Source organism: Lissotriton helveticus, chromosome 5_1 (genome assembly GCF_964261635.1).
Source record: "Lissotriton helveticus chromosome 5_1, aLisHel1.1, whole genome shotgun sequence".
Taxonomy (NCBI): domain Eukaryota; kingdom Metazoa; phylum Chordata; class Amphibia; order Caudata; family Salamandridae; genus Lissotriton; species Lissotriton helveticus.
Window position 1 is genome coordinate 1,823,634,523 of NC_136065.1, and position 24,548 is coordinate 1,823,659,070.

Sequence of the window (24,548 nt, forward strand, 5' to 3'; positions counted from 1 at the left end):
GTAACCGACGAGCGATGTTCGGTAGCATCGGAGGCCCTCGGTGTCGACGAGTGTCCCGCCGACAAATCTTCAGCTCCAACGGCTCTTGGCTCCGTTGTAGGCTTAGGCGCAGACGCCGTTGCTGAAGACCCGGCAGCCGTGTGCCGATGCGTTGTGCCTTCGGACTTCGGATCGTGGCTCTTAGTTGACCTCGCTTCGACTGTGTGTTTACTTGTCGGCGCCACAGCTGTGTCCGAAGGTGTGTCAACAGCCTTAGTGGAACGTGCCGGAGCGACCATGCTCGAGACGTGATGGACAATCTTCTTAGAGGACGGGTCCTTGGCCACCTTCTGCTGCGCTGTCGACTCGACAGTTTTCTTCGACTTCGGAGGGCCGGAGGGCGACGGAGTCGATGAGGGAGCAGGCTTTGATATTTTTGTTGGGACGTCGGCCATTTTAGGTGTTGTCGAATCCGATGGTTTCGGTTTCGTTTTTGGTGGGACGTCGGCCATCTTTGGTGTAGTCGATTCCGAAGGTTTCGGTTTAGATACGCGCAATGGCGGCTCCGCTGGTGTGTCCGGGGCTGGGCCAGAAGGCGGGGCCGGGGATAGCGGTGCAGGGTCGTGGGTAAGGCCGAGTGGCGATCCCGTGACTTGAGCCTGAGTCATGTAACTTTCGGGGCATAGCTCTTCCTCTGAGCTATCTTCCGCGGCCCCATAAACTTCTTCGTCGTCCCCTACCTCCTCGACGTATTCAAGGTCTTGGCCCTGTCCTTCGACGTGTTCTTCGGGATCGGCCTGGACCTCCGCCGACGGTGGTAAAATTTGAAGATGATGGCTTCGGCCTTCTTTTGCGGGGTCGTCGAATATGTCGTCGGGTGCCGGAGCCGCTCGCTGGGCCTCAAGGCGCACCGCTCGCCGAAGCTTGAGCGTTTTCTTTGACCTGAACTTAGAGCAGGCCATGCAGTTGTCCTCGTTGTGGTCCGGCGAGAGGCATATATTACATACTGGATGCACGTCGATATGTGGATATTTGGATCCACAGACAGGGCAGAACTTAAACGGACTCCGCTCCATGATAAGTTCGTCGGGGTCTTGCTGCGACGAGAGGGCCTCGATGTCCGAAGAGTTACTCGACTCCACAGAATTCCGACTCAAAGAGCTGGAGATGCTCGAGACCGTACGCAAACAATACCGACGCAGGTAACGAAGGCCTTTTGGCCTTAAAGAGTAGACTTTTTCGATTCCGACACGGAGACGTCGAAATCACATCCGAACCCAATGGCGGAAAAAAACAATCTGGGGATGGAGTCGATGCCCATGCGCACTGTAGTCCAGGGGAGGAGCCACCTATCTCGTGATACTTCGAAGACTCTTCCAGGACAACAATGTGCAATCATCCGGACCCAACACTAGGCGGCGATCTATGCAATAGATATGAATTTAGCAGCCCACATGCCTCGAACATGTGTGTTTATAGGCCATACTGGAAGGGCCATTAGAACATTTGAATGCTGAGAGCTCCATTGAAGACAATGGAGTTGCTCCGGGCTTATAAGCCTTCTGCTCCAACATTCCAATATTTGTCTTTATGTTTCTCCTTTCCTAATTTAGAATATTCTATCCTTAGTTTGTGGAATGTTCTAATAGCTTTATAGCCCTTCTGCCTTGGGCTATACTGGTTGTTAAAGACCCTCTCCTTCGTTATACGACTTAGCCTAAGCATCGGGCCTATATAACTCAGTTTCAGGGCCTTTGAAAACGGTACAGCACTTGACGTCATGCTATAAGGCTAAATTAGATCAGGAAATTTAAGGAAAACGCCAGCAAGTCTTTATAAATGGGAGGTTGACTTCAAAACGCTTCTGTAATGTGGACAACAAGAAAATCTAGAAACCAAGCACTTGAGTTTATTACAGATATTACTTTTTTTTTTTTTAAAGGTGCATGTAGTTGTGTAGGTGCAGTTTGGGAGTAATATCTGCGTAGTGGGTATAAAGTGTAGTCAGTAGTGTAATGATGTACTGGAAGATGAAGCAAAATAAAGACTTGTGTGGCTATTCACTAGGTTATATTTGTAAACAGCACATGGTGCAAAAGGTGTAGAATGTAGATTGTGGTGTTGAGTATCTGGTTTTGGGTGTAGCTGAAGCGTTCTTTTGCCGGATGGCACTTAGGAGCTCAGAAGCAGAATGTAACTAAAACCAGTGATGTAACCGAGTATCAGAAAGCTCCTGCCAAGAGCTGTATTTTTAGAACTAGTCTAAATCATAGTACGCTTCGCAACTGGCAGTTTGAGCAAGATTTTATTTTAGCTTTGTATCACCTACACCAAAAAAGCTCCTGCTCCCTCTCGGGATATTTAAAACACAGCAATACTAACTGACATTGTGGGCCAGATGTCCTCAATGGTACACAGAGTTAGATTGTTCTATTAAAACATATATAGGCTCGCTGGGTAATAAAAGCTGGTGTGAACACGATTTCTCTTCCCCCCCCCCCCCCCCCCCGAGGAAGTCAGTGCAAAGTATAAAGTGCTAATGGAAAAGTTATTCTTATTATTGCCTTCCAGCAGCATGATGGCTGGCGGATTTTGCATTTTTTGAAGTTTTGTAAAGTTGTTTTAGGCAGACAAAGAGAGATACTGCTGATCTAGTCTAAAGCCAGAGCCACAAATAGACTTACAAATGTGATTTGATGAGAGAATGCCAAATAGGGCAGAAGTCTTGGCCTCAGCCTGAAATGCAAAAATAAATCCACGCTTTAGGACTGTTGTCATCTGTGGACATAGTGTTAACTTATGTACTATTAGGAAAGCAAGACAGCATATCAGCATCACGAGTGTGGGACAAGTTGCTATTGCTCTGGCGAACATTCACACAACCTGTAGCACATTGTTTTAGATAGATTCAATATCAGCATGTTTCGACTAACTGAAGAGACTATGGCGGACATGTTGTTCACCTTAAACAAGATCAGTCTCCATCAGGTCTCCTTACGAATGGAGGACAAAGTGGGCATCATCAGAATATACATACAGTTCTAAACCACTGCTCTTATGATGTAAATAGGGAGTCTCCTACATATGTTGAAAAACTGTTGGATTTCGATGGATCCGAGGTACCTAATACCTCTTCCATTATCTGGATTCGAGGGAATTGGCTATGGCTTGGACTTCTCTAGTGACAGACAAGTTTACCAATTGCAGATCCTTCCCACTCATCCCTATATGATGCAGCTCCTGACAGAATGGGGTGGTCCATAGCTACAAAAGCTGCTTGGAGCATCCCACTCTGCCAGAACACAAATATCATCCAATACCGATTACCTTCGCCTCTCTATTGGGGCAAAAACCCAGTGCAAATCGGAAAATATGACATTGCCCTCTATAAATCAGTGACCTTTTCCAGGGACGGCCGTTGCGGTATCGGCCTGAAATTAAATAGGTCATCTACTTCCAACATAGCATGTTGCAACTTAGTATGTTGGCAGGTACAAATCCAAATTAAATGGGCGAGTTTGCATTTTCCCACAGGAGGTGACTCAACAGGCTGCTTTACTGCTCTAACTTTGAATGTACATATAGCCAGCAACACCACCACACCTGAACTTTGTGTCATTGCCCCTAAATGATACCCATGTTTAGAAATTAGGTTTATGTTATGAAAAGTATAGGATCACCTCAAAGTGGTCTATTCACATCATTTGTAGGGGACTGGTGGGTTGGTTGAAAGGCCTGATGTTTAGATATGTATGGAAATGATCAGAAATAGCAGGTAAGTTGTTCCTGGTCCAGGACATTTATAATGTAAAGAGGCAGCCACACATAGCGGTATGGGAGAGAACTGCAATAAAACTGGCACTCAACAAAGTGTTCGCTGGGACCTAGAAGGAACCAATATATGTTTCAAATAAAGGTCACCCATTTCATTTACTGCACTCTCGGCTCTATACATAGAGCCATGAATTGAAAGTGTTTAGAAACGCGGAGACAATATAATTCTTTTAATAGGGGAGATATGAACTCTAGGGAGCGTTTTATATAGCAGGATCGAGAGTTAGCATAGTTTTACTTAGAGAGCACTATCAAATGACTACCAGGGAGTGCGTGGTTGGGATAATCAAGGTAGACTTTTTAATATCAACATTTTATAGGGAATCAGTGTCATAACAGTGTCACAGAATACCCCAAGATTAGGGACTATAGTGGATTTGGGGACCAGTCCCAATTTGAATAGTTACATCTGTCAGTGTTACCGGCAGCGCTTCCTACTAGCGTACTCTGTTTTAAATTGATTGAGTTTCAAACTCTATGGCTCAAACATCTAACCAGTGTAATCGTACAATTACCAAAATCTAAACTGCTGTTATATTAGGAGTCAAGCAAATACAGTAGCAGAATAATTTGTGTATTTATGAACACAGTTCATAAACTTAATGCTGAGTGAACGGATTAGCTCAACCAGAGGTTGCATTTATGTGTTGAAGAATATACGCGACTCATATCTAATATGTACTAGAATTGAGTGGAGAAAGAGAAACAAATAGACAGCTGTTGAAATGAAATAAATCAAGCCAGTCTAGAGCAGTGGCATCGGTCTCTCAAGCTCTTGGTCTGAAAAGCAGATGTCACAATTGATGGTGCTGAAGACACAGACTTCCAGCAAGACTAAGCATCCCCCGCCACGTCCCACACACCATCTCTGTTAATTAGTTTTTTTCCAGCTAATATGCTAATCATGGAAAGATTGAATATATCAGTAGCGTCTTCTTTGAGTAGCTTGTAGAGGTGCCCTATTTTTTTTTTTTTTTAGATCACAGACCACGTGATTAAGCATAAACCCGTAACCATATGCCGGATTAGGTCTGTTCCCTGCATAGATATTGGCTGAGCAGGATTCTAATTACACAATGGAAATTCCTATGTTTCATAAAATACGAAATGTGTGACATTTCTTGAAATTATACAATAAGAGATTTTGATAATTTACTTTTTTTACCCAAGTTGCATCACACATTAAAAAGTCTCACAAGATACAAGCAGTAGGCCGATTCATTAAGAAAATGTCTCACAAAGAGATATTTTCTACTTGAACCAGTAGCCTGCTGGTATGCCACAAGAATTTATTTATTTTTTTAAACAGGAGATAGCGTTAAAGCACAGTGTAATAGGAAATTTAAATAAACAGTTTTTTCAAAAGTATGCAATGTTTCCCCACTGCTACTCTAGCTAGCATAGCGATAGCAGTGGGCATGGCCTAGACAGAGATACATGCATAATACATGTGTGGGTGTCCAACAGGGCTATGGTGTGAGATAAGCTAACTCTGAAGGAGATGTAAAAGATACGATGGGGCCTGGGCAAAAAGGCAGAGTGGCTCTTTACCTTCCACCCTCTAACACAGACAGGTACAAAGAGTCATATTTTACATACGCCATTGTACTGCTGCACCTGGCTCCTGTTTAAAGGGAGAAGAGTATCAGTGTGCATGTGCTAAGTAAAAGTAAAGTCTACATTTCTAGGCTTAGTTTGTCAGAGATAGAGAGCAGACTCTGATTTGAACTTCTCATATGAGGCAGCAGCATGCAATACATAATATAATAAAAGCAACTCAAGATTTTTTCAAAAGGAGCAATACAGTACAAAATATAGAGGACAAGCATAAATGGAGTAAAAGGTGCAATCCTGTGGCAGGTCAGTCATAACATAATTAGGAATCAAGCTAACTTCTATTGTAAGATAAAGTGTCTAGCAGCAACAAGTATCTAATTCAATGTATGCAGCTTTACTGCCTAAATAGTGAGTCCTAGTGTTGTGCACGGGTTTACTAAAAGAAAGAAGTTCCTCATTCCTGGTCCCCTGCAATTCAATGTATGCTGCTTTACTGCCTAAATAGTGAGTCCTAGTGTTGTGCATGGGTTTACTAAAAGAAAGAAGTTCCTAGTTCCTGGTCCCCTGCTGCTACTCAATCAGCCTCCGATCCTTTTGCCCCCAACTGTCTTGCTGACCCCATTGAGCATGTCCTAATTCCTGCTTCCCCTGCTGCTGCTTATTCAGCCTCCGGTCCTTTTGCCCCTAACTGCCTAGCTGTTCTGCCTTCTAGACCCATCCTGACTTAGTATTTAGCATTTCTTTTTTGTTTTTGGTTGCCATATAATGTTTCTTTTCCCTGTTTTGCACCAGTTCGTGCTCTCGCCAGTTTCTCAACCGTTCCATGCCGCTTAAAACCTGTTCCCCCCCTCCCCCCCGGCATACTTAATGAAAGATGCAGTGCAGCGGACGTGCGCAGCTGGCGCACTGAAGTCCACATCTGGATAGCGCCCAGGGCCAGAAATTCTGGCTCTTCCACCATGCACAGCTACACCACTGCAGACCTCCGAGCATTAGATCCCGAACCCATCAACAATTGCTACCTCATATCTCCGCACATCACCGGCAGACCATTCTCCTGCCAGCACTGCCGCTTCACCTGCAACACCGTAGTGACCAAAAACCCCAAAGACACTGCAAACACAACCACCACGTTGACCAAGATCACCACAGCACAACTCCAGTACATTCAACTCAACGCACAATAGCTCGGCAAACATGCCACGGAGATCTGGGACACAATCTCATCCCTCACCCCGGACGTCATCTTCACAGAGGCCAACCCCAATGGCTACAAGATAATACGCCGGGAACAAATCAACAAGGAGGTGGAATTGCCATCATTTACAAGGACAACATCCGCTGCACGACTTTCTAAGAAAACTCGACCCGATAATGGAGCATCTCAACTTCCAACTCCACACAGACAGAAAAAGCACAATTAGAGGTAATCTCGCCTCCAAACCCTGAGGACTATACCCCAGGTTCTGCAACGCCATCCCTGACCTCATTGCTCCAATTGCAATTGACTCTGAGCATTACATTTTCCTAGGGAATCTAACTTTCACCTCGATGACTCCAGAAACATCAACACAAGCAACCTCCTGGAAAACATGATCATCAGCCTCAAGCAACTTATCAGAGACTACCCACATAGCAGGACACACACTTGACCCCCATCTTCACATCCAGCAACAGAGTCAATTACACCCACATCTCAAAACGTACCTGGATCGACCACTACAGCATCCACTTCACCATCTCAGGACCTAGCAACATTGGCACCAACCCCCCAGGTCCAAACACAGAAACTGGAAAGTTATTAGAAGACCAGTGGAACAACACTCAATTCCCACCTCCCAAGCACAACATCCAAACCTGATCAGGCTGAAGAGAACTTCTCCCACTGAATAACAGAATATGCCAACACAATCCCCCCCGGCCATACCAGCCAATTCCAAAGGGCCTGCCAGAACAGCCAGCTAGTTCACCGTGGAGCTGAAATCAACCAAACAACTGCAGGAAACTTGAATGGAAGTGGTGCACCAGCAAATAGACAAAAGACCACACTACCTTCAAGACAACACTAAACCAGTACCACCGCCTCCTGAAAGAAACAAAGAACACCACCCTAGCAGACCGCATAGAAGCCAGCACAAACCGCAGCAAGGAGCTCATCGCCACTGTGAAGGAGGTCTCCAACCCTGCAGCGCAGGGAATTAAATCACCCCCTCCAAAGAACCGTGTGACAACCTAACAGACTTTTTCCACTAAAACATCTCAATCATCTTTGAAATCTTTGAACCCCAACTGTCCGCCGCTGGCAGCATCAGTCTGCTGACACCCATGAACACAAACCCCGACCACCTGCTCACCGACTGTGACCCTCCCACTCAGCTTCGGATCGCCGGATGTGACATCCCCAGAGGAGGCTGAGCATGGGACATGGCGGTCTCCAGAGTCCACTGAGGATCGCGGAAAAAGCTCTGGAGCTTCTTTCTGATGTAGCCTGACCCTAAGATGGCTACCATAATAAACACACTCCTCACCTCAAAGGATCCTCACCTGTCCCTGCTTATAGTTACCACCATATGTATCCACTGGACTTCCTTATGTGAACTCTCCCTCGTCAGCTGAGATCTAGCTATTTTGACTGATGACCGATGGAGCTACTTTATTTAGCTATAGGGGTGCTGGGCTGGGGACTCCCTCCTCGGACGTCACCTACCCAGTCGGTCTTTGGGCAGAGTTCCCTTTATCTCTCCCGCCTTCCTTTCCCTCCCTCCCCCTGTCACACTCCTAATTCCTATATTTATTTTGCTCTTGGAACAAATGTAACTTATAACCTGTAACTCTGATCCTCATGTAAATATTGCTGGTACCTGCCTAAAATGACGGCCGCAACAAACCCTCCTCCGTCTCTTCTGACCTTATCTCCCTCTACCCCATACCCTTCCCCGCTCTACTCTTACCCACTTTCCTGCTTCTGACCTTTGCCCTCACCTGTCGGGCCCTTTAGCCCCCCACGTTCTATCTGTGAATTTTTCCCTCGTCATTTGAGATCTAGCTATTTTGTCCGACGCCCGATGGAGCAACCTGGTTTAGCTATAGGGGAGACAGGCCGGGGATTCACTCCCTGGACGTCACCTACCCAGTCGGTCTTTTGACAGACTTCCTTTCATCTCTCTTGTCGTCTCCTCTCGCTTCCTCCCTCTTTTTATTTCTCTCCTTCTCTCCTCTCTCAATGTATTGAGACTGACCTATTCTGTCTGATGCCCAATGGAGCCACCTGGTTTAGCTATAGGGGAGATGGGCCTTGGATTACCTCCTTTGGTCGTCACCTACCCAGTTGGTCTTTAGACCAGAGGTCTTCAAACTTTTGTAGGTTGAGCCCCCCCAGCTGAATTTTTTGAAATGTCGAGCCCCCCCTCACCACCTGACAGAAATTTCTAGAATCTGGTACACTACATAATTGACCCCCATCCGCATATCCCGGGACATATCCGGCAAATAATGTTCAACGCAATAAGCGTTTAGTTAACTGTAGGTTTGTGAGTGGGTGTGGTTAAATGACAGAGGCTTATTACACAGCTCAAAACAAAATTTTCCAAGATAACATTGTTTTTACTAAGATGCTTTGTTTTACACATGACTTATTGATAACAAATGGAAGGTAGTCACTTGCACACCAAAAGTACAAGCCAATAATCCTAAACGTAAATGAATTGTTTGAAAAAAAGAATCAAACTAAAGCGTAATGGTGTCAGAGGGCTGCCGATCCCTCATGTAACGTTAACGTGTTTAGTGATTCCAGACGATAGTCTAGAAAAAAAGTGTGCACATCTGGGGGAAAGTTTTCACTTGTTATACCGGCTTGTTAGCAAATGTTAGCACAATTTTATGGATAATATAATAAAAACAATAGTCTCATGTTGATATCACCATTAATTTTCATTTGTTTTCAAATAAGGCAAAAATGTGAACATTGTTCCATAGAGACAATTAGCATTGCTTCATGATAATCAATGATGATCTGAACACAGAGCGTGGCGATTGATGACCTTCGGCCCAATGCATTTCGGGACCTCGTGTCCCTTCCTCAGGAGCGATGCAAATAGCAGGAACTGCCGATATAATGCAAAACAATGATGTGCTGTGTACTCCTTAAAAACGAAGGCACGGTAGAAGACTGTGAAAGACAGCAGGCCACCTGTACTGGGAATAATTACATGCACTGAGGATCAGAGCGTACTCGAAAAAGATCTACGTTAGCGCAACTCGAAAAAAAGCCAGGTCCTAAAACTACCACTGACCTGGATGTACGCCAAAAGTTCTTCAAACGGTCCTCTCATGGCTGTGGGTAAGACGATACTGCTGCAGATGGTGGCGGACCCCCCCCCTTGATTGAAGAACTCTGTTATGTTAATGTTATGTTAATTTCGATTTATATAGCGCCAAATCACCGACAGGTCTCTTAGCGCTTGCTTTGGGAACCCGTCCTTGCTTTCCCTGCAAGATTACCCCTACTGGGCATCCCCAAGGTGAAGACCAGGCATCCCGCCGCGGGGGGGCCGTAGTGGAGATTAAGCAAGCTATTGCCCAGAGCTGCAGAGTGTGAACCCATGATTCGAGTAGGCACCGAGGCGAGAATTATCGAGTCCGTGGACATTTGGGCTCAAGACCCTGCCGCGTCGGGAATTGAACCCTGGTCCCGGGTCTGACCTCTGCATCAGGGTCTGCCTCCTCTAACCAGTGAGCCACACTTCTCTGACTTAAGTGTACCCTAACACCCCATTCCACCTTGTACACGTCGCACCATTGCCCCCAAATATTTTGGTTTTCCATGTGTGGGACTCTTAAAGTCAACAGGTTTCCTGAGAAGTGCAGAGCTGCCAAGGTTTCAGATTGCTATAGGTGACATTTTCATAATATTAGTGTCTTATGAGTGACATTTCAATGACTATGAGTGACACTTTCTCGCAAGCAAAATCAAGCAAAGAAGATCAGGGAAACATTAATATCAGAAATCACACCCAGTTGAGCAACAAGAAACTTTTAAGAAGTCACTGAACTAAAGTGTATGACAGCACTCAATACTTCATGACTGAGTATAGCACTTGGTACATGTTTCATTGAGACTTCGAGGTGGTCCTAAAATCTTACCAAATAAAACAATAAAAAACACTTCAAATTTTTGTTTGATTCTTGAACAGCCTGCCTTTATTGAGTTTCACAGATATGTGTGTTTTCCCACCATATGTTTTCACAAGCCCCTTTGTGAAGTATATGCTGCAAAAAGTACTTTATTTTTCCCATAGACCTGTTTTGGGTACCTAGTCTAATGATCTTTTCCTTACTCTGTGTAACATTTTATTGCCACCTGCAAAATTTGTGAAATGTAAAAGCTGTGAGCGGGATTATCCGAAATTTGCCACTGTAATTTTGCACTATTTTTAGTGATGGATGTCAGTTCAAGCAAGATAAGCTATCGGGCTCAAGTTTCACACAAGAAAGGCAAAACCAACATCATTGCCAGCTCCACACCGTCCCTATGCAAACCGTGCAATAGTGATTGATGTAGGACTGAAACAGTCCAGCCCAGCACTGAAATCCGACAAGCACAGAAGGGTTCCAGAGTGGGTGAATGATAACCACTTTGCAAGACGGCCCTGTGGCATCCAGGACATAAGTGCCAGCTCCTGTCCACCTCCACCTGCCCTGCGGAGCCACGTCTTGAGGCACTTACATTTGGAGGGCGAACTATAACCCGATCCGTTTTGCCATGTAAATATCCTCCATAACCTCCCAATTTTCTCTACCAAGCAGTCCATTCTTCCGTGAGCGATCACTCGGTCAATTACTTAAGCGTCGCTCTCTTGCTTGTCCGGAAAGACAAAGTGTAACATATTATGGCAATGCAACAGGAAGCGCCACTAATGAAGGCTGCGCCAGCCAGAATAAAAGCATGTTGAAAACCTTGCACAGGTGCGTGTGGTTTGTTTGCATTTGGTGAGATTGCATATGTATTATGTATAAATACCAACGAGGTCACCTGCAGACAGGCTAAATTGGATACCGGCAGTGCAGCAATGCGCATAGCTGCCAAGGTTTCAGATTGCTTATGTGTGACATTTTGAACATTTCAGTTAAATTATGAGTGACATTCAACGACAATGAGTGACACTTTCTCGCAAGCAAAATCAAGCAATGAAGAGGAAGACATAAATATTAGAAATTAAACCATTTGAGAAATCAGAAACTCAAAGAAGATCCTAAAATTGCTGCAAATAGAAGGGCACTTTGGGACCTGACTGTACCAAATAGGAAGATTGAGGTCCCAGCGCGGATGATCTCAGCTTCCTGCTAATAAAATATTATAATTCCTGTGTCACTACAATCGGCTGACTCGTCGATTCAGAGTGCTGCCCAGCCTGCAGGAGCACCGGGCAACCCTCAGGAGAGCCACCTTCACGACTTAGTTACACTTTTTTTGTCCATCATTGTGTCCCTCAGCGACCATACGATCACCCACTGCACCCCCTCCCCAACACTGCCCTTTGCTTTTCTTCATTCCTGTAAGTCTACCATTAAGTCTCCAGCCTCCTGTAATACTAACTGTGCAGCCGGGTAGTTTACTGTGCATCTCTCTACTTTAAACCTGCACTGCTAGTAGAAGGAAGGGTGGAAGGCTGGTACTGGAAAGCGCACACAAAAGCACCCCCTGGTTTTCCCCCCTGATTGAAACTGTCCCATTTGACACACCGCGCGTGACTGCTCATCACGCACTGTAGAGGTACAATACAATGAAAACTATGGTGTTGATTAAACTGGGCCAGGTGAATGGGATATCCGCGCTATTCACTACCGGTTTCCACATTACTCTGAACGGTGGACTGAAGCGGTGAAACGGCACTTACTGTACGAGCAGTGCTGGTTACGATACGGGTCAGACTGTCCTCTGGTGCGATGTCTCTCCCCAGCACGACGGGCTCGGCTTCGGGTCCAAGAGTCGAGTCGACAACTTGAGGCCACCCACCACAGCATTCTCAAATTATGGTTGCTTCAAACCCTCACAATGCTGCCAGACTGCACTGTGAGGCATCAACACTAAGGCGGGCCTGGTTGGGCCGCCACTGCGGGCTGATATTTGTCACATATATTGATTGCACAGTGTCAAAATCGCGCGGTCGGCCATTATGTGCAGATAAATCGCTGTGGGCGAGGAGGCTTTACTAGGCACGCATTGTGACCAACACCTCAGTTACAGAAGAACATCAGCCCAACAAAAGACCCCCTCTGACTTTGAGAAAGCCCTCTTAGCTATGCAGATTTCAGCAGTATTTCACAGGAAGGCGTCGGGACGACGTAGGAAAGCCTTGCCAGGAAACCAGGAAGAAAAGGCAGCAAAAGCAGAATGCAGGAGCTTTATACCCGCACATTTCGCGGAACTTATTGCAATCCCAGCTGATGTCACCCTCATTGCGTGCGGACTGTAGAAAGCGGGTGCAGCAGCCAATGAAAAATCCCCATTTGAAATGGGTGATAACTTGCGACGTGGGACAGAGGAAAAACAAGTCAACAAAGGTAAGATTTTCAGGTGGAGTGTGCGCCCCCCTGGGATTGTGGCGCGCCCCACAGATTGAAGAACGCTGCTTTAAGACTTCCTTTCGTCTCTACTGTTGTCTCTTCCCTTATCCTTACTTTCTCACCTCCCCTACCCCCCACTACTTCTCTCTCTCCGTTCTCTCCTCTCCTATTGTTTTGCTGATTGTTTGATATAATGTGTAATTGTTGATCTTTTTCTGTTATATTGTTGAACCACATTGTTGCACTTCCTGTCGTCTCTCCTATCGTCTCCTCCCGCATCCTCCCTCTATTTATGTCTCTCCTTCTCTTTTCTTTCAATGTATCGAGACTGAACTATTCTGTCTGATGCCCGATGGAGCTACCTGGTTTAGCTATAGGGGTGATAGGCCGTGGATTCCCTCCTTTGGTCGTCACCCACCCAGTCGGGCTTTAAACAGACTTCCCTTCGTCTCTCCTTATTGTCTCTTCCCTTATCCTCCCTCTCTCACCTCCCTCTATTTATGTCTCTCCTTCTCTTTTCTCTCAATGTATCGAGACTGACCTATTCTGTCTGATGCCCGATGGATCTACCTGGTTTAGCTATAGAGGAGATGGGCCGTGGATTCCCTCCTAGGTCGTCACCTGCCCAGACAGGCTTTAGACAGACTTCCTTTCATCTCTCCTTGTTGTCTCTTCCCTTATCCTCCCTTTCTCACCTCCTCTGCCCCCTCCACCACTTTTATCTCTCCTTTCCCACCTCTCCTAATTGTATTGCTTATTTTTTGATGTATTGTATAATTGCTGATCTTTTTCTATTACATTGTTGATTCTCTTGTAAAGCGCTCTGATACCTTCGGGTCTAGCCAGCGCTATATAAAACTCTTTAAATAAAAAAACTAAAAAAATAAAAATAAAAAAAATAAAATAAAAGCCACTATCTCCATCATGAACTCCGTGCACTCAGTAGCACCCAGGCACCCCCTGTCCCTACCACATCTTCAACCTTGGAAGCAAACCAATTGCAAGCTCAAGAAAACCCTGAACGCCTCAATCACCTCTGCCTGCTTACCTGAGGCCTGGACACACGCTAAAGAGAGGCCCCTCCCGGAGAAACCTTCTGCCGACCCACCAGAATCAAAGAACTACTGGCCCATCTCCCTGCTCCTCTTTTCAGCAAAGGTTCTCGAGAAGGCAATCAACCAGCAACTCAACCAACACCTGGAACACAATAACCTCCTATCTCTCTCAAACCGGATTCTGAGCCCACCACAGCACCGAGACAGCCCTAATCGCAGTCACTGATGACATCATAGCCCTCTAGGGCCATGGCGAAACAGCAGCCCTCATCTTCCTGGACCACTTTTGACACCTTCTCCCACAACACCTCACTCAGACTCCACCAAATAGGAAATCACAGAGATGCCCTCAAATGGATTGCCTCACATCTCACTGGAAAACCCTGAGAATTTGTCTCCCACTGTTCACCTCGGAACTCAAGAAGATAATCTGCAGTGTACTTCAAGGATCGTCCCTCAGCCCACCCTCTTCAACATCTCCAATGCTGACGATATCCAGCTCATCCTCTCAGTGTCAAAACTGACTAACACCAAAGCCAACTTCCACAGATGCATGATGAACATCGCCGAAAGGATGAAGAACAACTGTCTGAAGCGCAACATGGACAGGACAGAAGTACTTATCTTTGGTAACAACAGCTCGCCATGGAAAAACACTTGCTGAACTCAGCCCTTCCCCCGCCCGACAGACGACGCCCACAACCTCAGCATCATCTTGGACAGCAAGCTATCCATGAAGAAACAGGTAAACGCTGTCTCATCCTCCTGCTTCCACACCCTATGCATGCACCAAAAGATCTTCAGGTAGCTCCCAGTCAACACCAGAAGGACTGCCACACAGGCCCTCGTCGCCAGAAGGCTACAGAAACACGCTCTACATAAGAATCACTGCATGCCTTTCAAAGAGACTACAGATCATACAAAACTCAGCAGTCAAACTCATCTTCAACTTCCCCAGACGAACCCACATCACGCCTCACCTCAAGAAGCTACACTAGCTAACGATCCAGCAGAGATGCCATTTCAAGATGTTGACCCATGCATACAAAGCCCTGCACAACGAGGGACCAGCGTACATCAACAAAAGCATGACCTCCCACTAACCAACTACACACCTACGACCCTCTTCCTCGCAGACATCCCCGAATCCACTGAGGCAATTGCGGAGGACGCTCCTTCTCACACCTGGTGGTTAAAGCTTGGAACAACCTTCCCTTGCACCTCAGGACCTCCCCTACGCTCCAGCAATTCAGGAAAGGACTCAAAACTTGGCTGTTGGAATGAACAGATCACCATGAAGCAGAAAGAAAACCCAGTGCCTCGAGACCCTTTCAGGTGATTTGCAGCGCTTTACAAATCCTGATTGATTGAAAGCAGATTCTAACCTTTAATCGGCACAAATGTCTTGTCTGATCTCCTCATTCTTATCTGAAAAGAAATCTGGAAAACCAACACACAAATAATATACTCCAAGATTCGGTGATTGAGGTTTAAAGGTCATTAACTGGCTACAAAACCCCATTCAAAACATTAGCAGATGAAGAAAGTGGTTAATAAAATCCTTTTTTGTTTATTTGAAGCTTGTATTCATGTGGACATTTTCTATATTTTTATTTGTCAAATTAATTATATGTATAATTCCAAAGACCTAAAGCTCTTACCCGACTTTCCAATTCCAAAATATATTTAGTGGAGCATTTCAGAGATGTACACTTGTTGTTTACTCCCATCTTTAGCTTCAGAGATGCTACACTGTTGGGTGTGGGGCTAGGTGTGCATAGTTGTTTGTGGTAGCTTTGGAGTGTATGTATAATACCGGATGTTTAGGTAGTGCAGACTGTAGTGCTAGGTGTATGTGCTGCTATAGATGGCTATGCAGGGTACCAGTAATATAGGGTGTGGGTGATGGGGGAGAGCATAAACTGACATGCAGTTGAGCAGACACGAACAATAGGCTGCATATACCCACGCACTACTTGCCAATCAGATTCTGTAATCCCTAAATTAACACCAATGTGTGAACTCCCATACAATAGTCAACCAGGGGCTCTGTCAACCCAGTCTTGGACCGTGGCAATCTCCGAGTTATAACTAGAGTGGTATACAAAATCAGGTTTGTGGGTTTTTAACAAGATCTTCTCTGTACAAGTTTGGTTATTCAAAGTGTAGCAGGATTTTAAAACATCATTATTTTTCAAAGAATGGGCTGCCAATAATGCTTACACATTTATACATGTATAAATGCAATGCATTAGGCCTAGCTTAAATCTTTACAAAGGACCATGGGCCATATTTACACCTATAATTTCTATTATTCAATGGATACCAAAAATAAATCAAAGTAGTTAAGCATTTCAGGGTGTGTGGCTGACCATGCCAAGGCAACGCACAGCATGGCCAGCATCATCACCAATATGCCACGTCACCACAGTGCCAGGAATAGAAGCAATAGCACCACAAATGCCACATTATGCATGAATAACCATCATTATGTCAGGATCAGGACACCCTTTCTACGACGAATGCCAAAAAAGACTACCATATTATGACGTCACAGTTATGTCACAAACCATGCCAAGAAATGCCATTATGCACCAAGGTTATTCACCATTATGCCACAGGTTGGCCCCATAAGGCCAGCAGTAGCCCCAGTATGCAAATTTGAGGCCAGGTGGCCCACATGGCACGAATCAGGTGTTCACGAAGGAGGGATACTACCAAACCTGAGGGACACCACATCATGCACATGTAGAAACTCACACATCAAAGCAACAAGCCACTCATTCAGTGATCCTGCACCTCTGTCACACCTGTTACTGCCCTTCACGAAAGTAGCCACAGTGTGACAGTCTGTAGTGCAGGCCATGTACTACCAATGTTACCAAGAGTGAGAGTAAGGGAGCGATCTTACAAGGTAAATGAGGCCTTTGTCAAGTACGGGATCAAGGAGTTGGGCCACTAAAAACCGTCCCCAAACGAAGTTCGTAAAGCTGGGGCGACTATTTAATCGAAGCTGTGGCTGACGGGTGCCTGACCCTTACATGGCCGCCAGTGGTGACTCTTTCCCAGAGCTGAACTTTTTCTTACATAAACCTACCAGGACTGTGCCTGACCTCAAGATGGCGTCTGGATTTCATTCGGACCATGGTCTTTCAGTCACCCCCCCGCACTATTCTGACAACCTCTGAGTACACCTGATCACTATCCTGACTGTGGAGTCCGAGCATTATGTCCGACTCCCGGTGGAGCTGCTGTTCAGCTATTGAGGGGATCGGCCTTGATTCATCCCCTTGACCGTCATCTACCCAGCCAGACTTTGAGGACAGTTTCTCCCCGTCTCACCCATTCCCCCCTCATCGCTCTTCTGTAACTCTGCTTTTTCCTTATCTCCTATCTATCCATCTATCTATCTGCCCGATGCCTATTCTGACAGCGGAGTCTGAGCATTATGTCCGACGCCCGGTGAAGCTGCTCTGTTCAGCTATTGAGGAGATCGGCCTTGGTTCACCCCCTTGACCGTAACCTGCCCAGCTGGACTTTGGGCACAGTTTCCTCTATGTCTCCCTGTCTCGCAATTCCCCCCTCATCATTTTCAGTAACTCTGCTTTTTCCTTGTCTCACATCTTTCTATCTATCTAGCTATCTGACTGATGCCCGATGGAGCTACCGTGAAAGCTATAGGGATGACTGCTGTGGATTCCCTCCTCGGCCGTCACCTACCTATCCGGTCATTGGGCAGACTTTCCCTTCATCTCTCATACCTCCACCCCCTCTTCCTCTCCCTTCTCACTCCCACTCTCCACTCTATTTGGTCTCTCCCTCTTTAAGGCGTCTCATATTTTTGATGTAACGTGTAATTGTTATCATTGTTGTAACATTGGTGATCCTTATGTAAAGTGCTCTAATACCTACGGGTCTAGCCAGCGCCGTATAAAACTCTTAAATAAATAAATGAATAAATAAAATCCATCCCCTTTACAGGCTGGTCAGTATGTACGGGGACAAAGGTTGGCCTTTGGGGATGACAGCAAAAATATATGATAGCACACGTTATTGTACTTCCACATCTGAGACAGTCCATAGTGTTTCCTTGATAACCGGTATGGGTACTGGTATCAGCTGCTCGCTCATCACATGCTCACACACTAGACTCTTTCCTCCGGTGTCCCTCATTTGACTCATCCCAAACATCATCTAACTAATACGATCACCCAAATAACACTATCTAGACTCTTTGCACCTCTCCCCTCCCCATCCTATTCGATCAAACTAAAAGTCTCACATGTCCACTGTTCAAATTAACAACTTGTATTTCCCTACATTAATCCACCACTAATCCTTGGAGTTCCGAAGTAGAGTGTTACTCGCCGAAAAGCGCTTCAAAGCCTCGACAGGGGTAGTAAGTGCAATATAAATACATGTACAATACATCATTACAATGCACTTGAACGGATTTGCATCGGAATGTAATCATGTCCAAATGTAAAACAGAGGGGCTGAAAGGTGACAGGACAGTCTCGTGGAATGAACGAGGAGCAGGGTGAAAGCACAAGGGTTGAATAATAGGGTGAAAGAGAACAGTATGATATCCTCTGCGATTAAATCACGGGACAAGAGGTAGGCTGACACTGACAGCCTCGAAGAACACACCTGGAGTTGTAGGAGCCCGGGGAAGGAGAGGTGATCATGAGCTACATTGCACAGAGGCAGCTTCTACGGTTTCATCAGAAGAAGGAAATGAAGGAAATGATGGTAATCCCGGAAGCTAATTTATGGGTAGCAAATTAATGCCCCTGGAAATAAATCAGGAGCAGAGTCTGGAATTAAATCAGGAACTGTCACGGAGCATCGCAGCTGTAACAACTGAATCAGAGGCGAGTACATTTTCCTGGCCAAAATCCCCCATGGCTAACTTGTACTCTCTACCACGGGGCTCTGCCCTTCGGATTGGTCTCTGGGACAAGCTCGGGGATTCGTCCTTACCTTTGGTCCCGGCTTCACGCTACAGCACTCTCTGGTCCCTCCATGGCTACCCTTCTCGGAACAGCCCGGACATTCAACAGCAACACAGCACAGTCAGACGTCATCGAAAAGAGGAGGCACTTCCGAGGAACGTCACTTGCGATAGCCGTTGTAGCCGGTGACATCTGCAGAGAGCGCCCCTGCGAAAGGCTGCGGCAGAGAAGAAGGACGAGCACAGATCAAGAAACCGACGCAAATGTTGGTGTCATGGATTTCTGCTATATTTGAAAAGCAGCCTGAGTAATATACAAGACAATATGTGTAAATAATATTATCATCATGAATTTATTACAAAATTACATTTTTGTATTATAAACGCATTTCGCGTGGTATCGGATACACCATCAATACATAATCTTAAACACTTTGTTGCAGATTACAACACATTTTGTATTCAAAACACTGAAGCATACTTGATATTTTCGTTTCCATGAGCACCAATCTAATGGTCAACTTGAAACATATTCCATTACAAGATGGCCGTCCGATTCATTAGTACACGCTATATTTTACTAGCCACTAATACGGAAGGGCCACTTCCGGGTTTTGAGAAGGGGTCGACTCGTACTCTATGCAAGTCAGGACATCAAAACAACGGATATTTTATTACATTATATAGTTTACTGTGGGTTAGGCTTTGCCGTTTATTTTTTTATATATCGTGCGAACTCGACCCGAAGGTATTGGAGAGCTTTACATTTGCACCCCTTACATTACACAAGGACCCATTCGTTTTAGATCGAAGTCAACCTAGTTTGATAAAGACTTCTTGGGTACATTCAATAGGCTGACCTAGGAATGCATTCTGCCCATTAGTTTTGTTTTTTATTTTATTTATTGCGATTTTATACCCTTTACCCAAAGGTGTCAGAGCGCTTTACAAAAGGACCAGTTAGATTACATAAGGACTTCAGAGTACATGAGTTACATTAAAGCTACAAACAGAAAAGCTCAAAATTTACATAAGAATGGTAGTAAGTACAAAAGTCTACTAAAGATACTAGTGGTTAGAGTTACAGATATATAAAGATGCAAAATCGCTCAAGATTATATTTTAAGAAGCGATTAGGAACTTCTTGCTGTCTTTCAGCCAGGTCTTCAGGTTCTGTTGCACTCATCGGCGGTGGTCTTCAGCCTGGAGGGATCCCCGAGGTGGTGTTGGCCGTAGGGGTAGAAGTCCGGGTGGTGGTAGCCGTAAGTTGTTGGTACCGTTATCAGCTTTTGATTTGATTGGGAGTCTAGGGTGGGAGGCTTCTTCTTAGAACTCTTTTGCGTCAGTTTCAGGTCCTTAGAGCTCCCCCTTGTATCATGTATCCCATGATCAGCCATGTCGGTGGGTACGGCCTCCCTCGTGAGGTTTTCTGGGAGCAAATTAGGGTGATTGGTTAGGCTAGCTGGGTATATAAATTGGCAGTAGCTGTGCATGGAGTCTGGCAAATGTGGGAAGAGACCAAATTTGTTCAGGGTCACAAATTGACCCACTGATATCCCACCAGTGCCCCACTGATGTACCTCATAGGTCGAAAAATGCCTGCAATATTACTTGATGGAAGACAAGTACAGCTAATCTGGGATAATTATAGAACAAGCATTTGCAATGCAATAGGTCTCGCATTAATTACGTTTGAGCTATTGGCATTGCTAAATATTGCAACACCAATTGCAATAAAAGTCTATTAATTGTAGGCCAAAAAAGTGTGTATTTATTTTTGTAGCAATGGTGGCATGCTGCGCTTTAGATGAATATGTTTAAAGTAAAGTGCGCCATCCTGCGATTGCTACAATAGTTAATTGTGGATGCATTAACAATTGATGTGTGCACTGATGGCTGGTGGTGTGTGTGCCTGTAGAAATTGTGCACTGGTGGTGTGTGTGCCTGGTGGAAGCGTGCACTGACGGCTGGTGGTGTGTGTGCCTGGTGGAAGCGTGCACTGACGGCTGGTGGTGTGTGTGCCTGGTGAAAGCGTGCACTGACGGCTGGTGGTGTGTGTCTGGTGAAAGCGTGCACTGACGGCTGGTGGTGTGTGTGTGCCTGGTGAAAGTGTGCACTGACGGTGTGATTGTGTGTGTGATTGTGGTTTTGTGGTTGTATGTGTGGTTGTGGTTTTGTGGTTGTGTGTGTGGTTGTGTGTGTGGGTGTGTTGTGTGTGTGTGGTTGTGTGTGTTGTGTTTCTGGTTGTGTGTTGGGTGTGGTTGTGTGTGTGTGTGTGGGGCTGGTTGTGGTTGTGTGTGTGGTTGTGTGTTGTGTTTGTGGTTGTGTGGGGTTTGTGTGGTTGTGTGTGTGTGCTTGTGGTTGGGTGTGGTTGTATGTGTGTGTGTGTGGACGCCCAACAGAAATTTTCAGCTATACCTTCAATTTTGCTGAAGCATTATTCCAACTTTGGTGTTTCAATTTCACAAGATCTGCCTTTCTGAAACTAGCACAGGAAGAAAAGATGGGGGAGTCCCTCTGGCAAGAAAACGGAGGGCCTTCAAAGGGGATTTGGATGGATATGTTTCCCAACCAGGCATGATTTAGGGAGAGGGGCAGGTTGTGCAAATGCAATGCTGAAAAATCCAGAAAGACAGCACCAAGGATACACAAAGGAGACCACAATGTGTGGGAGACACACATGAAGTCACGCACCCACCGGTCCCTTCAAACACAAAAAACCCACACACCTGGCATTCAGTGCTGGCATTATTTGTACTGGTTGCAAACAAGACGAAGCAAAAGGCACACAGTAACGTTGCATGAGCAGAGCTCAGCGTGTGCACAGATTTAAAGATTCACCCTCTAGCACGTGCCTTCCTTCTTGCCCCCTCACATATGCCTCCGGCACATAGACAACCCTTCGGAGCTGAGGATATGAAGCAAGGGGTCAGGGGCGGTGGCAGACGTTCAGAAGACCTTGCAGTCGGCATTATTCGCACATGTATACAGACTACGAACTGCACATTCCAACCAACAGCCAGCACCCGAAAGCCGGAGGTATTATACCCTGTGGAATGTCACGGGGCGGAACGTGCGTTTTCGTTAATGAACAACTGCCAAGGCTAAAGATTTTACTACACGTTGCCCTCTGGGCCTGGTAGAGGTTGAAACAATGCGTCCACGGACTATGTTTTATGCAGGTTACAGCGTCAGCAGAGCTGGACAGGACAGCTCCTGTGGGATGGGACCGCGCGGACTCGAATGTGGGAGAACAGGCGTCCTAAACATTGATTGCAACAGAGGAAAGAACCATTCCAAGTGGCTCATTTCATGAACGGCGCCCTGTTTGCTGAAAGGCAGAGCCCCCCCCACCCCCAGACAGGACTAGGCAAGTCAGGTGTCCATGTGTCAAACCTGGAGACAGGAGCTGACCCCGAGGGCACCGGCAGCAAATCCTGAAGGGAGTGAGGGCTCCAAAGCCCCTGGCCGCAAGCGCTAGTGTTATTACGCCCATAGATGGCGAGAGGGCCGGGGTTTGTGAGAGGAGTAAATACCGAACACGGAGAATAAACCTAGCACAAAAGTAACACATTTCCAGGATTAAGCCCCGAAATGGTAATGCTCCCCTCCTGCAAGACCCGGGTACTGTAATGAACTCCGAGGTTTAGAACAGTCCAACAGTACAACAATAATACAATAGCGCCCCCGCTAAATAAACGAGAAAACCATGCCACTTGTTTGCAGATTATATAAACGCTTTTATTAGAAGCGAAAATGAGAACAAAAATGACTACTCCGGAGAGTGCACTGCCAAGTTCCTAATGGAAGAAAGGACTACCAAGCCCAAATTCTTAGAGAACAGGTAACCCAGACAGAAAGAGGCTAGTGGTAAAAGTCATACATACTAGTCCCTTTTGCACTCGTTTGTGAACATGAAACACACTGTGCAGGCTCAGCTGACTGCTTTCAAAACAAGCAGGAAGTAGGATAAGGGAGGGGGTGGTAAATGGTGAGCACTTTCGCGGCTGCTTTGATGTTCTCAGTGGCCGCGCGGCTCACTGAGAACATCAAAGCGGCAGCAAAAGTGATCAGCAGGCGGACAATTGGTGCGCGCCCGGCGAACATGCACTGTACCCGATCCGCACTTTGGGAGCACTTTTGAAAGCCCCTACTTAATATCTCGCCAAAGTATCGCTAACGCGATGGTATGGCGAGACCTAAAAAGCAGTGGTTCAACGGTGGCCATCTTAGGGTCAGGCACAGTATTAATGGATCCCTATGTTATATAGCTTGAGGTGGGCAGGATAGCACCTGGGTAAATGCACCTACCATACATCTGGTGTTCAGTAGCCAGGAAGAAGAATACTTGTGCTTAGGTTTGATCACCGCTCGATAGGTCTGTGCAAAGCAGAGGATCCTTTCATTAATGTAGTGTCCCCATGTCAGCCATTTTGAGGGCAGGCTGGCTCCAGCAGCAGACCAAGATGGATGAGATTACTTCAGAAGCACTGCTCAAAACACAATCACCATTGCCGCTGAATCAGTGCTGAACATCTTGTTGGGGTCACCGCATGTCAGCTGAGCCAGGCATCGTCCCAGCAGGATCAATGAAATCTCTCTGGCGGTAGAATGGTCCGATTTTGAAATCTGGTGTGGCAAAGCTCACAGCCTAGGCAGCCATCTTTCTCGGGCAGTAGCCCCAACCTTTGTGGTTTGTAACTCACATATTCTGGCTTTTTATTTGCTGGCTTTATTTGTCTTAGGTTGTCCATCTTGTGTTTGTCCCTCCCTTTGCCCAAGCCAAGTTTACTATATTCTTTCACAGACTCGCTTTCTGTAAACAAGCATTTAAAACTTTTTTAGGTCGAGCCTGGGCAGTGCATACGCTTCTCTACAAGGCATGCTGTATTTGAGTATGGACTTGAAACCCCACCCACTCACTGCCCATATTTTTCATTGGCTTGTGTTATTGCCTTTTGTAAATGCTGACTTCTGATTTGTTAATAGGCGTGTTTTCATTTGTAAACTTCCATGAGGACTGGCCCTTTTACTACTGTTGTTACACAGTATGTTTATGTTAGTTTGTAAGCACTATTTCTTTAACGAGAGTACTGCAGGCACAACATGCTTTCCTGCAACATTCAGCGCTCCATGCATGCTTTCACTTTAAAAGCAAACTGGCACCTCCTTACAGAAATCACAGGGCTCATGGATACTATGAATCCAGACCATCCATTACATACAGGAGGGGAATGTCGTCAAGGAATTCCCTTTGTCCTAGCTATGTTGTTACACCTAAGACGATACAAACCTGGCTACCCACAAAACCTAAAGGATTCTACACCTGTGGGACGGGTAACGTTTGCCCATGGGGAAAATATAAAACCATGTGCTTCTGTTACAACTCATCTAAACAAATTCACAGTTGGACATTTCCTCAATTGCAACACCACACATGTATTGTATGTCCTTGTTTGCTGATGTGGTATTGTTAATGTAGGCAGTACTATCCACTGCCTTAAAGTAAGGATTCAGGAACATCGCAGGGTCATAAAAACAAGAGACGGCAGGTATCCCATCACTAATCATTACTACAGTGAGCATCCTGATGACCTAACCTT

General features: G+C 45.8%; 1 protein-coding gene across 1 annotated transcript in view; it reads right to left on the reverse strand.

Moving 5' to 3' along the window:
- TMUB2 (transmembrane and ubiquitin like domain containing 2) overlaps positions 1–19,158 on the reverse strand; it is a 91,869-nt gene extending 72,711 nt beyond the window's left edge. The window contains exon 1 of the mRNA XM_078645200.1: positions 18,975–19,158. The gene's annotated coding sequence lies outside the window, so the exon portion shown is untranslated. The remainder of the gene's footprint in view (positions 1–18,974) is intronic.
- Positions 19,159–24,548: the final 5,390 nt, after the last annotated feature.